The sequence below is a fragment of the Pantherophis guttatus genome, chromosome 1 (genome assembly GCF_059756535.1).
Source record: "Pantherophis guttatus breed Tessera chromosome 1, ASM5975653v1, whole genome shotgun sequence".
NCBI classification, from domain to species: Eukaryota; Metazoa; Chordata; class Lepidosauria; order Squamata; family Colubridae; genus Pantherophis; species Pantherophis guttatus.
This window is the reverse complement of record NC_142063.1, coordinates 126,906,076-126,921,720: the sequence shown is the minus strand read 5'-3', so window position 1 is coordinate 126,921,720 and position 15,645 is coordinate 126,906,076. Positions and strand designations below refer to the sequence as shown.

The 15,645-nt window shown below is 38.3% G+C and overlaps 1 protein-coding gene across 35 annotated transcripts in view; it reads left to right on the top strand.

Annotated features, from left to right (window-relative positions):
• Positions 1–15,645, top strand: part of SEMA5B (semaphorin 5B) — a 478,266-nt gene that overhangs the window by 21,455 nt on the left and 441,166 nt on the right. The gene's annotated exons all lie outside the window — the stretch shown is intronic.

Sequence of the window (15,645 nt, the reverse complement as noted above, 5' to 3'; positions counted from 1 at the left end):
AGCCATCAATTCCCCAGGGATTTTCTCAAGGCAACCTTGTGATTCAATGGCAAAGAATTGGGGAAGGCACATTTACCTTCAACAGTGGAAGGTAATCTAGCTCTTTGGGTTTGATAGAACACTAGATGAATTATGTTTTATAGTTGGTTGGTTTGTTGATTGTGGGTTGTAGCAGGTTGCTTCAAGGACTTTCCTACATAATCCAAAACATGGCAAAACATGGATTGAAGAGCACACCTTAATGTTCATGCAACTTTTATACGTGAATAAGCATGCAATTTGATTTCCCCTTTTAGTTTTCTTTACTTCACCATTGTTTTAAGCATCATATGAGATTGTGTGCTGTGAAGCTAATTTTTCAAATATTTTCTTATCAAATCCATACTGTGCCTACTTCTGTTGGGTTAAAGTTCCTTTTGCCTTGTTTTACTCATAAAAAACAACGACTCTCAGCAGGCCTGCTCTGTCCAACTGGGAGAATCTTAAAGGTTGATTAATTCAGCTGCAGTTAATAAAGGCATGGCCCCTTGTTTTCAAAACAGTTGAAGCATATCAATCTATACTTAAAGATGCAAGATAGTTTAATTGTAAGCTTCATCTCCAAGAGTTCTGGCAATTGTACTTTGGAGTAGAAAACAGAAGTCACTCATAGCAGCTGGAATTCAAATACTGAGAATTCTTTATCTCTGAAGGAAGCCACAGCTATTAAACTTGCTATTTTAAATTGCAGATCAATTACATGTTGACTGTTTTGATGCTTGTTTTATCTTGAGTGCATTCACACAGTTTGCTAAGCCAGAATTGTGTATTGTGTTTTCTGGAGCGTGAGGTTGGATTGAATTATGGGAGAGGCTTTTTCATTCCTTGCATGGAAGAACCTTTCTACAGAAAAGCGCTTGATTTTATCCCTTCTCCTTGCTCAGCAGTTTTTCCTGATCAAAATTGCAGCTTTCCATTGTAACTTCTGCCCTATTTTGCCAGGATAAAAAAAAACAAAGCAAGAATTTCAAAGCTCTTATTAATATCATTTTTAAAGTAGCAGATTTAGCTGTAGTGTTCAGTGAAGGTGGATTAATCTGCTGAATACATATATGTCAATTACAGCGGCATAATTCAGATTTATATAGAAGAAATCCAGTGCCTTTAAGAATGACTTTATAGCTAAATGTTTCTCGATAAGAAAAAAAGAAAAAAAAAGAGATAGGCAGCAACAGTCATGTGTGGGTTGCAGTAAAAATTTAGCTGTTAGCAAAACAAAGTTTAAATTGGAAGTAGGCATTCCTGAAAATCCGTGCATGTCACAAGAACCCCAATTACTGTATCTATTTTTATTTGACAATGCTGATTTCTAAGTTTGCTGTTGTTGGAACAAAAGGGGTGGGGGGATATGATTGGATTGGCAAGATTTCCAGTTCCCACTTGGATCAGGTTCTGTGACAAATAGAACAGAAGCCTCAGTGAGAGTAAAGCATGACAACGTTATCATCACTCTCCAGATTGACTACATGGTATTTTCAGGAAGACTTCCTGATCTGTGAACATCGCAGTATTGCAAAGACAATTTTAGCTGAAGCAAGGGCAAGCACTTTCACCACGGCCCCTCAAATTAGTACAACAATACATGTGCAAGAGAAACTTTTCTCAGCCCTGCCCTCCCCCACCAAGCTTTAACTAGGGAAAATCAGTCTTTAACCTCTATAGTTTGATAAAGAAACTATTATTATGAGAACTGCAAGGTTACAGGAATACTCTCCTGTTTTTTTAAAAATATTATTTTAAACAAAAGACACAGTGTGACCCGGCCCATTTGCCAGTTGGAGCTCTTTGTCCAAACTAGAGCAGCAAAGGTTCTACTTTGCTTGACTTCACCCATTGTAAACCAACTGCCAGGGCCAGAAGCAAGAGACCAGAGTCATAAGGGTAACCGTTCTTCAGCCTCATTAGCATCTAATTTTGTATCATTAGGAGGCAAGTTTAACCGGGACAGACAGATGTATGCATTAATTGCTTCACATCTGTCAAAATAAAGCTCCCCTGGATAGCAAATGGGCTGATTTCCAAAATAGAGCTCTTTCCTATCTATCAGACTCCGCAGTCAGAGAAGCTAAACTTTCAGTTAAGCCTCTGTGGAGGAGTTTGCAAAGCATACACAGACTCTTCTCCTGAATAAAGTAGATATTATGAACACTTAACCTCATCCCTTCATCACCTCCAAAGATCTGCAGAAAAAGTTACATGTTTGTAGGAGACTAAATCATGGGAAAAAATAGCAGATCATATGAATATCGGCAGAACTAACTATGACCACTATGGAGCTGGTAGAATTGATCTTTCAGTTTATTAATTTATTGTTTTCCTAAACTTTCCTTAATGTTCAGAGTAACCTACAGACCCCTCTGGGCAGAAGTGGGTTTCACATAATTTTACCACCTGTTTGCCGCACACCAAAAATGTGAGCATGCATGTGTTCATGCTCGCTTCGCTCTCTCTTGCGCCTTTTGCACATGCGTGCGGCCTTCCATGCATGCGCTTTGCTTGCGCGTGCAGCTTGCATGCATGTGCGCAGCTTAGAAAACATGGCTTAATAGGGTGGCATAGTGCCTGGGCGGGTGGGGGGGGCCTGGGCAGGTGGGGGGGGCACCTTCAGGTCTCCACTATCGGTTTGTGTGAACTGGTCCGAACTGACTGAATACCACCACTGCCTCTGGGGTTAACCCCCCCCCCAAAAAACCTTAACTACTATGCTTCTTGCTGGCTGCTATGTCTCTTCTTATGATTCAAGTGATGTTAATAGGAGTGTGCTATGCAACTGTAGAGAAAGAGTTGCAAATAACAGAAGAAGCTCTTGCTGATATTGTTTGGAAGAAAGGTACAACTTAATGGCACATCTTTCATGGGTTAATTGCTAAGTTCCTAATTAATCCTGGGACCTACTGTGCACTACTGTACTTTGTATAATTTCCCTTGAAGGTAAAGCTTTGCTGGAAAGTCTTACAGTTTCTATTTTATATGATGGCCTTTCTGAGACGTTATCTTACAGTAGTTAAAAGATTGGGCCAGGTTCAAGTTCATCTTAGCAATGGAAATTCATGAATGACTTTGAGCCAACCATACTTTCCTTAGTCCATCCTGTTTTATAGGATTATTGTTGCTGGTCCATAATAAAAGGAGATTCCCATGTAAGCTGCCTTGAGCTCCTGGAAGAAAGATATGTTATATCTTTAATAATAAACAAAATTGAAACAGGAAGGCAGGATGAAAAAAAGCAGAAACATACAGTTCATTCTAATATTCCTACCTAGTGCGGCTGTACTTATTAATGATAATTATTGACATCCATATTTCCACTTGAGATTGGAACATATAGAATCTGGCAATTACATTTATATGTAATGAGATATTTTTGGTTATAGTGTGGTCTGCTTGATTTCCTACCATGAAACCAGATCCATTATGTTTTGAGGCTGAGGAAGGAGTTGCAAAGGGACCTGCTTTGGTGCTGGAACTTATTTACATCTTTTGAACCATTAAGAAAGCCTTCAATTTCAGACTATATTCACTAAGCCTGGATTTTTAAACTGATTAGCTGAGCAGAAAGGAATCTGCCCAAAGAGCAATGGAGCAAAAGATCAGCTCCTAACTGATAACATGATTTTGGAAAACTGCAAGAGAAGGAAGATTAATTTAAATGTAGCGTGGATAGATTACAAGAATGTATGTGACTTCCTCACAATCAAGTTGTAAAGAGTCAGGCACGATGTAGTGACTGAACAACAACAAAAAATGTATACAGAACATTGTCTGTATACATACCCAAGATATTGTGGTGGAGTTTGGACTGTAGTCTGTAGTTTGACTACAGAAAACAGCACAACAAAGTAGTGACACTTGTGTGTTGGAATATTTGCAAGAAATACTGTTGGTAGAAGTGGTAGGACCACAAAGTAGACAAAATAATAGAAAATGAAGAAATTAAAGCACTCTGGGATTTTCGAATTCAAATAGGTAAGCATCTGCCACTTAATACCCCAAACTTAATAATTGTAAATAAGAAAGACAAAAATGTCTGGATACTGAATATTGCAATACCTAGAGACTGCAGAATAGATGAGAAAGAACCAAAGAAAATAATAAAATTCAAAGACCTGCAAATAGAAATAGAACAACTAGGCAAAAGAAACAAAGATAGTACTGTATCAATACAGTAATAATAGGTGCCTTGTATGCAATTGCCAAACATCTAGTGCACCACTCGAACACTATCAGAATTGACAAATCACCACCAGTCAATTGTAAAAGGCAGCTTTACTTGGAACAGCTTATATCATGCAACAATACCTTTAACATCATCAAACAAAAGCGTCTGCCTATCCTAAGTCCCTGGGAAGGACTCAATAAGTATATAAAAAAGCCAACTTATTACCAATTTAGTAAATGATTCTCTCAGTTTTACGACCCAAGTGCATAACTTAGATTTTAAATGCCAGGATGTAGTGTTACTGGTGTGCTGCTCTGTGTCTAAATGGCTGATGAAGATGTGAACTTTGGATGTATAGCCTCGAATTCCAGAGAAAATGAGAAAAAGAGGGCAGAAGGTTGAAAGCAGAAAAATATGAATAATATCTCTCCCAGGAATAGTAATCTGGCTTGCTTAAATTCCTTTGTGGGCTAGAAACAAGCCGCTGACTTTTGTGGCTGCTGCTGGCTGCAGTCCTTAAGCTGTTGGCCATTGAAATGGAAGTGTGTAAGCTCTCCAGTGCATTAAGTTCGTTCTTCCTCTCCGCACTACGTTCCAGACTCGAGAGATTATAAAAACCTTGCCAAACCTTCTCTTTTCAATGACTACATGTTACCATGATACTCCAATCTAATTTGGCTTTGAAGTCCTTTGCCATAGTGATGTAGTTCATTTACTGTTTTACAAGTGCTTTACTACAAAAGTTTCAACTGGCATTACTCTGTGCACTTGGCTAGTTGTGTTTTTGCTTTGATGTGGACAGTGGAGCACCGTAGTTGTTATATAAAAGGGGACACGCTGTGCTCAGGAAGTCTAGGATTCCATTTGCCACTTCTCTCCCCTAACGGGGTGGGCATCAGAGTAGTTTATGTACAAATGGACTGAGTTTACTTTAAAAACTTAGGATGTTGTTTGCATGGGGGAATTTGTCAGAAGAAAAAGTTCATAGTTTAAAGTATTCAGTAATTGCGACTGCTCTCATAAAGCACCCTGATAGGAAGGGAAAAGATGGGATTCTGTAGATAAGAGAAAGAGCATCCCTACAACTTTGTCTTTGTTAGCAGGGTGGATAAAAATCAATGATTTTTTTTTTTAAAAATCAAAAAAATCAGATTTTTTAAATTTAAATCGGATTTTTTTGGATTTAAATCGGATTTTTTTGATTTTTATCGAATTTATTTTAATAAAAAACTTTTGGGGTAAAAATCTATCGTAAGATAGTTTTCTATTTAAGATACATAAATAATTTAATTTATTCAGCATGAATATGTAGTTATGTAGCATGAGGCTGTATATTCTGCAACACTGGGACTATCGGTGAGTCAACAATGGGTCAAAGGAGTAGCAGAGATGACAGTTGCTCTTTAAAAATTATGATTTAAATCGAGGTGATTTAAATCAAGCCTTTTTACTAGTGATTTAAATCATGATTTAAATTGTGATTTAAATCAACTCGATTTAAATCAAATCCACCCTGCTTGTTAGCTTATTTTTGCAAACATCAAGAATAGAGTTGCCTTATAGAGGAGATGGTTGGCATCAAAATTAATAAACAATAATCTCATAAGGAAACCTGTCACTATATAACCTTATTCCTTGCTAAATATTCCTTGCTGTTGTTGAAGTGTTATATTAAAAAATATCAAGTTACGTGGTAGTTGTTGCTTTCAAAGATAAGGATGTGCTTGCTATTGTTTTAGGGCTGCTGTACAATCCTGTTTGCATTGAACATGGCAAGGAGAAGGAATCTGTGCTTTTCTAGATGTTTTGGATGAAATTTTTCTCACTCAGTAAAATCAGATCCTTTATTATGGTCAATTACCAGATATTGGTACAATTTATCAGCAGTATTATAAGGAGGGTGGGATGCAGGAAGGTGGCATATCTACATTCATTTTACTCACTGGAGCAGTTAGAGTGTCAGATGATTTATGGACAAACTAACTTGTTGTGATTTCATTTCAACCTCTTCTTCCCCATCCAGATCCTTAGAGCCTCCATACATCCTGATATAACTGTAAATAAGTGTATGTTCAGTAAGATCAAAGTACACTTTGATATGATTTAGGCTTAATTCAGTAGCCCACTTTCTCTTTAAAAATGGAGCAGTTTTTAAATATAAAAAGTAGAAAAATATCCGTCATTTGGGAGTGATGAGCATAGAATATAGGCAATCACTGGGTTACAAATGAGACCTGTTTCTAATTCTGTTTTTAAGTTGAATGTATAGGTTAGTCAGAACAGTAATTTAATATTAATTAACCAAATGTTGCTTTAGTATACATTATATATATTGCCTCCCATCCATATAAAATCATCTAGAGTTCTTGGTTATCCAGGTGCATTGTCAAAGGCAAATAGAATCTTGAAAGCCATTTTCTTGGTCAAGCAGGAACATTCAACAGCAGGAACAAAATGGTTCAAGAATCTTCAAAGATGGCCATTGTAATTCAAGCCTTTGCATTTTTCATTTAAATAACAAGAAGAAATGGCGTAATGAAATGCCAAAGTGCCCTTGGATTTAGGGAGCAATACGCAAGCTGAGGTTTGAGTTTCAAATCCCTGGATACATTACTCCCAAGCAATAACTTCAGTCTATCCTTCAATGCCTTATGCCTTGGATCTCTTTTTTCCTCTTTCAAAATGTAGGTCCTTTCAGGTACTCCACCCCACAAATGAGCCAGTCTCATGTACATTAAATATTTGGTCGGACAAATAATCTTTCTCCTAAATATTTTTTTCAACATTTCAGGAAAATTACATGGAGTATTTATATCGGCACTCACTGCTTCACCTTGCTCTTTAACATTATGTAAATTTGCCCTCACTTTAAAACAATTGAACCAACTCCTACTTACAATGAATTCTTCACTAGAGTCATCTTCACTTGCTGCACATGTCGCTTTTAAATAATTGAAAAGGCATTGAGCGTAAATAAGGCTAACAGATATATTACTCTGATTTGATCATCTAACCAAATTATCAATAGCCTTTCCATTCCAGTAATTAAAACACTTGTTGCTTATTAATAATTGCAGCTTTCAACAAGGCAGGGTGTTTCTGATGCTCCATTATTCTTACTTTACTCTTTAGAATTGTTCCAATTGTTGACCGACAGTGGCTTAATACTTTTCCAATGACTTCACCTCTTTCTGATAGCTTTGTTATTTCCACTTTATTTTCAGTCATGATCATTTTCCTTTTCTTTGATACATCCCCAGCATTTGTGTTGGATTTACAAGTCAGAAGCATGGCTACCATGGTAGATAAGAAAAAATATAAGCCAAGTACTAAGTTACACATTCAACACAATGCTAACAGAAGTGTGATCCAATTTAAAATGGTGGATGGTGCTCTCCTTTCTCCAGCCGACAAACCCCTGAAGCTCCACAATGTTTTCATAAGCGTCATAAAGTAGTGTGCATATTTGTTACTACAAACCATTATACTTAACTCCAATTTCTAGTATAATAGGTTTTATGGCAATCCATTTATAAGTACTAGCCTTTTGTAAGTTGGACCTTCTTAAACTGGGGAATGCTTGTAAACAGAAAATTGGGTTTCATAACTTTATGATTTCAGTGAAATTTCCTTTCAGGAAACATGCATATAATTTGGTTTTGATATATTATTTGTGAGGGGTAGAAGTAGAGTGGTGTGGTGAAGACACTTGCCTCCCATTCAGAAGATTGAGAGTTCAGTCCTAGGCAGCAGCAGATGTTTCTCTACCAAGGCGCAAAGACAAAATATCTGCTGCGAACTCCATATAAGGTGGAGTTTGCAGGTGTAAGGAAGGGCCAGTAAATGCTCAGCTCCATTTAGCTGCCCTGACTGCACCCCAATAAAAAGAGATTACAGGATCCTAAAAAGAAGGAAAATTGGGGGGGGGGTTTGAAGTAATGCAAAGGACCAGATAAAATACTACTGAAGAAGATCAGTAGCTGATGCAGGCTCTGCCAGCTGTATTCAATAGTGTCTTTTCATTGGTAGAAAAGCTAATTTTGGTTGAGTATTGCAACATGCAGCATCTTCTACGAAGATTTCACTCTGATTGGCATGACTGGCATTTATAGGGCAAATGGTTGCCTATCAGTAATACTACTTTCTCTGATTGTTCTGTATGAGGCATTGCCTCTACAATAAAGTATCTTTTTGATGGGATAACATTCTTAGAATATACCCATTTATTTATTTTGCACATACCTAAAATTTGAATTTAGGAAGCTGAAAGCCAAACAAATTTTCATTCAATCAAAGCATTTCTCCGGAAAGCCTGGGCTTGGCGTGAAGGGACAGTGAAATGGCCATCCTGTGGGCCAAAAAGAAACACATTACATAGCTGGGCCCAGAGCTGGTATGGAGGAAAGTAAAAGGTAAGCATTCGATTAGGAGGGATTAGTGCTTCTGCCATCCCTTATGTGTTGGGATTAGCCTTCTGGAAAGCTTATTGGGACAAACTTGGTAGAAATGTTCATAAAAATGTTCATTAAAAAGCCCATTTGGTCTAGTAGTAAGGCCCTAGGCTAGAAACCAAAAGCCTGTGAGTTCAAGTCCTGCCTTAGCCATGAAAGCCAGATGGATGACTTTGAGCCAGTCACTGTCTCTCAACCCAGCTCATCTCACAGGATTGTTGTGCAGAAAATAGGAGGAGGAAGGTGTGTTGCTTTGAGTTATTTGTAAAAATAATAAATTTTTATTTGTAAATATATTTATTTCTTTTTAAATAAATAAAAAGAAAAAGTAAAGGAGATAACATTTAAGTACAGTGTGATATATTTCCAATCAACCTCAATTCTTTCAAACCCAAGCATAGATTTTGCAATGCTTACTAAGCAAATTGAATGGCATCTAACTTTCGTTTGTTTAAATAAAACTGTTTTACAGAATTTTTGAACTTTGCCTGTGTTAGCATACTGCATCCTTTAACACAGCATTCTCTGTGGGAAGAGATGATCTCTATTAATATTGGTTCTTTTGACATCTGTTAACATTGATGGCAATGTTAAGTATACAATAAGAAAAAAGAGTTAATATATGAAGTTAAATCATTCTCCCCAAAACACAGATTTAAATTCAGTTGCAAATTTGATCATTTTACTCCATTGTTTTGTTTAACCAAGTTTGCTTGCTGCATACCTTTTTTGTCTAAGGATCGTTAATTAATTTTTTTCTTCCAGTATCAAAAGCATTTGTTGAAATTTTTTTAACGATTGTGTGTGGCATGTAAACAATACGTTGGTATTCATCAGAGAACTTGGAAATCTTCATCCACTAACATCGATGAACATTGTTTTGTAATAGCAGGTGGTCTATATTATAGAAATTGTACAATTTAAATGTGGAGTTGATAGCTTGATTTAGCAGTAAATATATAATTCCAACAATGTGGTCCTGTTTTTTTAAACTGACTGGGATTCATACATCTGCTGTGATGCAGCTGGACCACACTCAGTTAATTTCTCTATTTCTCCTCTGGGAATGGGTGGGAAGCTTTTGGTATGATTCCATCTGTAAATGAGCTTTGGAGCTGATTGTTCTCAACTTCATTTACAGCTGAAAGAATGTGTTGTTGTCAAGGGCCCTGAAATTCAGCCACCACAGAGACTGCCCCTTCCTCAAAGGAAGCACCTTCCTCATCTCGGACTTCACCTTCTCAGAAGTTTCAACACATAATAGGATTGACCTGGTTGAACCGAGCGGAGGAGTTTTGCCACTTCATGCCAGAGGATGGGCTGAGAGCAGGACTAATAGAATAGAATAGAATTTTTTATTGGCCAAGTGTGATTGGACACACAAGGAATTTGTCTTGGTACATATCCTCTCAGTGTAGATGATTAGTATGCAGGATAGCTTGCCAACAAAGCCGGTTAATATTTCTGTTTTGGTACTTAAGAAATGACACGATCTGTTATAGTATCATCTGTGGTAAGTAAAATGCTCTGCTTTGCTACTTTAGAATCTCTTTCAAAAATCTCTTCCACCGTTTGAGATGCAGTTTACTGTGTTTTTCTAGTGCGTTGTCAAACATGCTGTTCTGTACCACTAGCGATATGTTGCTCTTATTTAAAAGTCATCTTTGCAAGCTAATTATATTGCCAGCTTTTCCCAGGGGGATTGTCTTATCGTTTTAAGCCCATGACTTTCAGACTGCCGTCTTGAAAGACTATTGTTACTTGATTTCCAAGAAATGTTCTAAGTATCTGCCACAGAACCTCTATGCATTTCAAACAGTTTTGGGATATACATATGTTGTGGCGCTCTCTGAGCTTGTTTGTTTGCAGGTATTTCATTACTTGACTAGGTAGCATCATCAGTACTAGCGAGTGTCGGATTTGCTCACTGTTTATACATATCGTCCTCGACTTTCAGCCGGTTGCTTGGAATTGTTTATAATTACGATGGACCTCCCCAGAACTACTTACAACTTGGTTTTGAAGTTCTTGTGGCTGCCCCCACCCCCTGTGGTCACACGATTGCATTTTGGATACTTGGTGTATTTATGGCCATTTCCAGCATCTTGCAGTCATGTAGCCATGATTTATGACATTTTTTTTGGTGGAAACCGGCATTTATTTCTGGTTTCTAGTAAAAAGTGTCCATTGGGTATAAAGAGTTTGCTTTAATTAGCCCACAATTAACATGCACACCTCACTTGCTATAGGCTTGGAAGAGACACTTAATGCAAGAGAGGTGTGCATGTTATTTGTGGGATGCACTGAAATTATTGTTAGGTGGATTTTTTAAAAAGTAACACAGCACTCTGTACTATTTATTTTTCCCAGACATATATGTTTTATTGCACAAAATTAGATTATCTTATTCTACTATTTTTTATTGTTGTAAATTTGTAACTATTACATTTCTATTCTTATTTAATCTATATATACTCCTCAAAAAAATAAAGGGAACACAAGCAGAAGACATCCGAGATCTGAATGAATGGAATAGCCTTATTAAATACTTTGTTCTTTACATACAGTAGTTTATACACTGCTCATATAACTAAAGGGAACACAAAACTACTGTACGTAACGAACAAAGTATTTAGTAAGGCTATTTCATTCATTCAGATCTCGGATGTCTTCTGCTTGTGTTCCCTTTATTTTTTTGAGCAGTGTATTTCAATCTCTGTCTTCTATTTCTGTGTTCCCATTCCTACATTAGTACTATGTTGTCTTATCTTAACTATTCTTTAAATCTTTCCTTCACCCCAGCCTTCAGCTTTTGTTGTCAATCACAGTCTGTTTGTATGCGAAAACCCTTTTTGCTCCTTTATATACTTAGAAATGGGTTTTCTATCCCCTACAGCACTTATAGTCTGTTTCTGAAGCCAGTTTGTTGAACTCTGTAACTGGCTTCTCCACTTTCAGGCTTGTTTGGGTTTTCAGGTGCTAATCAGCACTTTCCTCTCGGTGTCTATGGAGATTGTCCGTCATCCAACTCATGGGTGTCCCAAAGCTGCTTTCCAAAAGGCAATTGGACTTCTTTGTTTTTTTCTTTGAAAATGTTTCGCTTCTCATCCAAGAAGCTTCTTCAGTTCTGGCTGAATGGTGGGGGAATGGAAGGATTTATATTCCTTGCAGTCAAGATTCTCAGTTTTTCTCGCTGTCTCTCATCCCCTTGTCTCATTGGTTTTGCAGTTCCAAAAAGTTTTCTCTTGCCTCCTGAAAAGGCTTGTCTTTGGGTTGAGATTCTCTTTGTTTCTGCTGTCCTCTGGGGTTTGGCTCATTTCCTGGATACACTACATACATGCTAGATTTCAATTCCTTTTTAATAAAACAAACTCTCCAATTAAGAAAAGGATGGGATTGTTTAAGACTTCTTTTCCAGATAGCTCAAACCTCTAGAACCCAGATAGAAAAAAAAGGCTGCTCACTCCAGGTGATGCATTCACTCTTCCACATAATCCATTTGCTTTTTGGTAGACTCTGTGGGATTGTTGTGTAAACTTGTGATTTGACATTTGACGCTCAATCACATAGTTCTTAAAGTGGAATGCAGTAATCCCTTTTATCTGTAAATGTTTGCTCTAATGTTCTTAATAAGGTAACATCTACACAAGATTTCGTCAAAACATTAGCTTCAGTTGCACCCCAAAAGCATTGATGTGGTATTGTTGGTTTGAGCTCCAACTGGCCCCAACTGATGGAAATATATGTTTGGCCAGATGGTGGTGGTAAGGAATCCATCTGCTATTTAAATAGCTCCACTGGCTACCAGTCTGTTTCTAGACCCAAACTCAATTTACTGTTAATCAATTGAAAATCATTATTTGACTTGGAAACAAGACAAATAAAAGAAGTATTCTTCCTTACGGTCTCCTGGTTTAAGATATAGCATCATGAGAGTATAGGGCTAGAAATCTAGGGGGCACCTTTTGGCACCTGTTTTCGAAGCTGTCTCTGACAAAGTTGTGTATAAAACCTCTTAGAGAGAGCTGTAAAGCACTGTGAAGTGGTATATAGGACTAAGTGCTATTGTTGTTAAATTTCTGTGCCTCCCATCTCCACTACAAGGTGACTCTGGGTGGCTTGCTTTATTAATTTGTTGAGTATATTAATCATGTATTTTAAACATTTCCCTTTTAGTTGAATGTTTTGTACCCTACATTAAGTTGGATCCTAGTCCTTACTACACTGAATGTTTACATGTCAGGTAGACATGCTAATAGTTATTTGAATGTCAGTGTGTATTCAGTGGTGGGTTGCTCCCGCTTCAGTCTGGTTCTACAGAACTGGTGGGAGGCTCTGGCCACCCGTCACGACGTCATCATGGGTGATCTGCGCATGCTCGTGCATGCTCCCTCTGTGAACCGGTAGAAAAGGTAGGTAGAACTCACCCCTGTGTGTATTCATTGTACTATCTTTGCCCACCCCAGAGGAACTGTCATATTCTAATTGAGACTACTCACATTCTTGTTGAGTTAGGATACTCTGAGGAAATCAACCGGCATAAAATAAAAAGCTTTATAGGATAAATATGTTCAGATGTTCCTCCTTCTTGTTCTTCTATAAAACCATTCTCTTCATCTTGTATCCTTTAGCATTTAAAATGCCCATCTTGTTACTAAACTATTTGAGTTCACTGCATTATCATTAAAGTATTATTTATCTATCTATCTATCTATCTATCTATCTATCTATCTATCTATCTATCTATCTATCTATCTATCTATCTATCTATCTATCAAATTTCTATACCGCCCTACTCCCGGAAGACTCAGGGTGGTGAACAGCCAAGATAAAATACAGATTTAAACTGCATTTAAAGAAAAATAAAATGAAAATTGCAGCTCTCTGTGATTCAGAATACATTAACAAATTAAAAAAACAACAACCAAGAACTGTAAAGTCTTATTGTTAGTTAGTGGAGGAAAAATAATGAGCCTTTGAGACCCACATTTGGCAGAACTGTCAAACTGAAGGAATGCAAAAGGCCATCTTCTTGCCAATTCAGAAAACTCTCAAGTTGGTGTTAACATGTCACTAGACTCATGTGTTGAAAAAGTAGGAATTTGGCTCTGAATAAGTATTTTCAGAAAGTGCAAAACAATGTGTATTAATTATCTCCAAGATCTTTTAGTTTTCTTCTCTTCTTTATGATCCCTTATCTGCTTAAAAGAGACAACGCTATATGGTAAAGTTTTGCATGCACCAAACAACCTTTCCACACTTCGTTTTGTGCAGCATTAAACTTTGGGTTAAACTCCCCACCATCAATTTATTCTGTTCTCATTTAACCCACTAATGTGTGCCTCTGAGTAGGTATACAAAAAATGTATGATTTTATTGATTTATATCCTGCCTTTATTATGTTTGTAAATAACTCAAGACAACGAAAATACATGATACTCCTTCCTTCTCCTATTTTTGTCACTACAACAACAACCCTGTGAGGTGAGTTGGGCTGTGAATGATTGGCTCAAAGTCATCCAGCTGGCTTTCGTGCCTTAGACAAGACTAGAATTTACAGTCTCCTGGTTTCTAACCTGATGCCTTAACCATGAGATGAAACTAGAATAATACATGATGAAGACAAGCTGCGGTAATACAGGATATCACTATTAAAATTCTATAGGCCTGTGATGGCGAACCTATGGCATCCGTGCCCAAAGTGGCACACGAAGCCATGTCGCTTGGCACGCCTGGCCTTGCCTGTTCGTCGTCTGGGTTTTTGGCATGCATGTGTGCGAGACCATTAGCTGTCCTTGTTGTGGCTCCATTACCTGAGCCTGTTTCATCAGCAGGAGAGGACTCCGAGAGTGAAGGAGAGGAGTTGGCAAGGCCTCCCTCTCCAGGACCCTCCTCTCTGGCATGCTTTCATTATCTGCTGAAGGGCAAGAGATAGGACCGGGGCCAAGCACATCCATGCAGCCACAGGTGGACAATGATGAGGGAAATGAGTCTTGGCTGGATCCTCGGCAGTGTCACAGAGATAAGCGCGCGCAACAGAAGAAAAGGCGTGCCAGAGATTAAGCTGAGTCACTGGACCACACCCCACAGGGTATAAAAGGGGGTGAGGTGGCCATTCAGACTCTGTGACGGACAAAACTAACTACTATTGAGTCACATTGCATCTCTGGAAACAACATTATCAGCCTTGGATTTATTTTACGAACTGGACAATTCTTGACTGTGTGTATTTTGTTTTTGAGTAAAGTTCTTGGCAAGCAGCTACTGGGTTGCTGCCAAGCTTCTTATCAGAAGAATTGGTTGTCTGCCAGTTTATTTAACCCCCGGCTGTCTGTTTGTGTGCGTGTGTGGGACGGGGACAGAACAGTCCTTCATGTGCGGGGCAGTGCGAAAGCCGGTGTGCGTATCCGCACCAGCCAGCTTATTGTCAGGTGCACATGTGCACCAGAACCCAGAAGTTCGGCTTTTCTGGAGTGCGATCCCTTCGTGCGGGAGGCAGTGCCAAAACCTGGCTTGCGCATGCATGCCAGCCAGCTGATCATTGGGCGCGCATGCGTGCTAGAACCCAGATATTTGGTTTTTCTGGAGCTCTATTCCTTCATGCCCATGGCAGTGCCGAAAACTGGTCTGCGCATGAGTGCCGGCCAGCTGATCATTGGGTGCACATGCGCACTAGAACCCCAAAGTTCGGCTTTTCTGGAACACGGCCCTGACGAGCGTGCATGTGACACTTCTATGTGATCTTTTCGGCACTCGGTGCCGAAAAGGTCGCCATCACTGTTATAGGCAATGTTTCTTTCCCAGTGCAGCTTGAACTTGCCCATGAGATAAACTTATCCTTATTTCTTGATAATAAGGAATTAAGTTGTGTAAACATACAGGCCAGAAACAATTTGACTACATTTTTGGAACTTTGCATTGAATTAAGTGTGATGTAATACTCTAGTAGCTGAGATATGGTCGAGAACATGATTTAAAGTATAAATGAAATAAAAC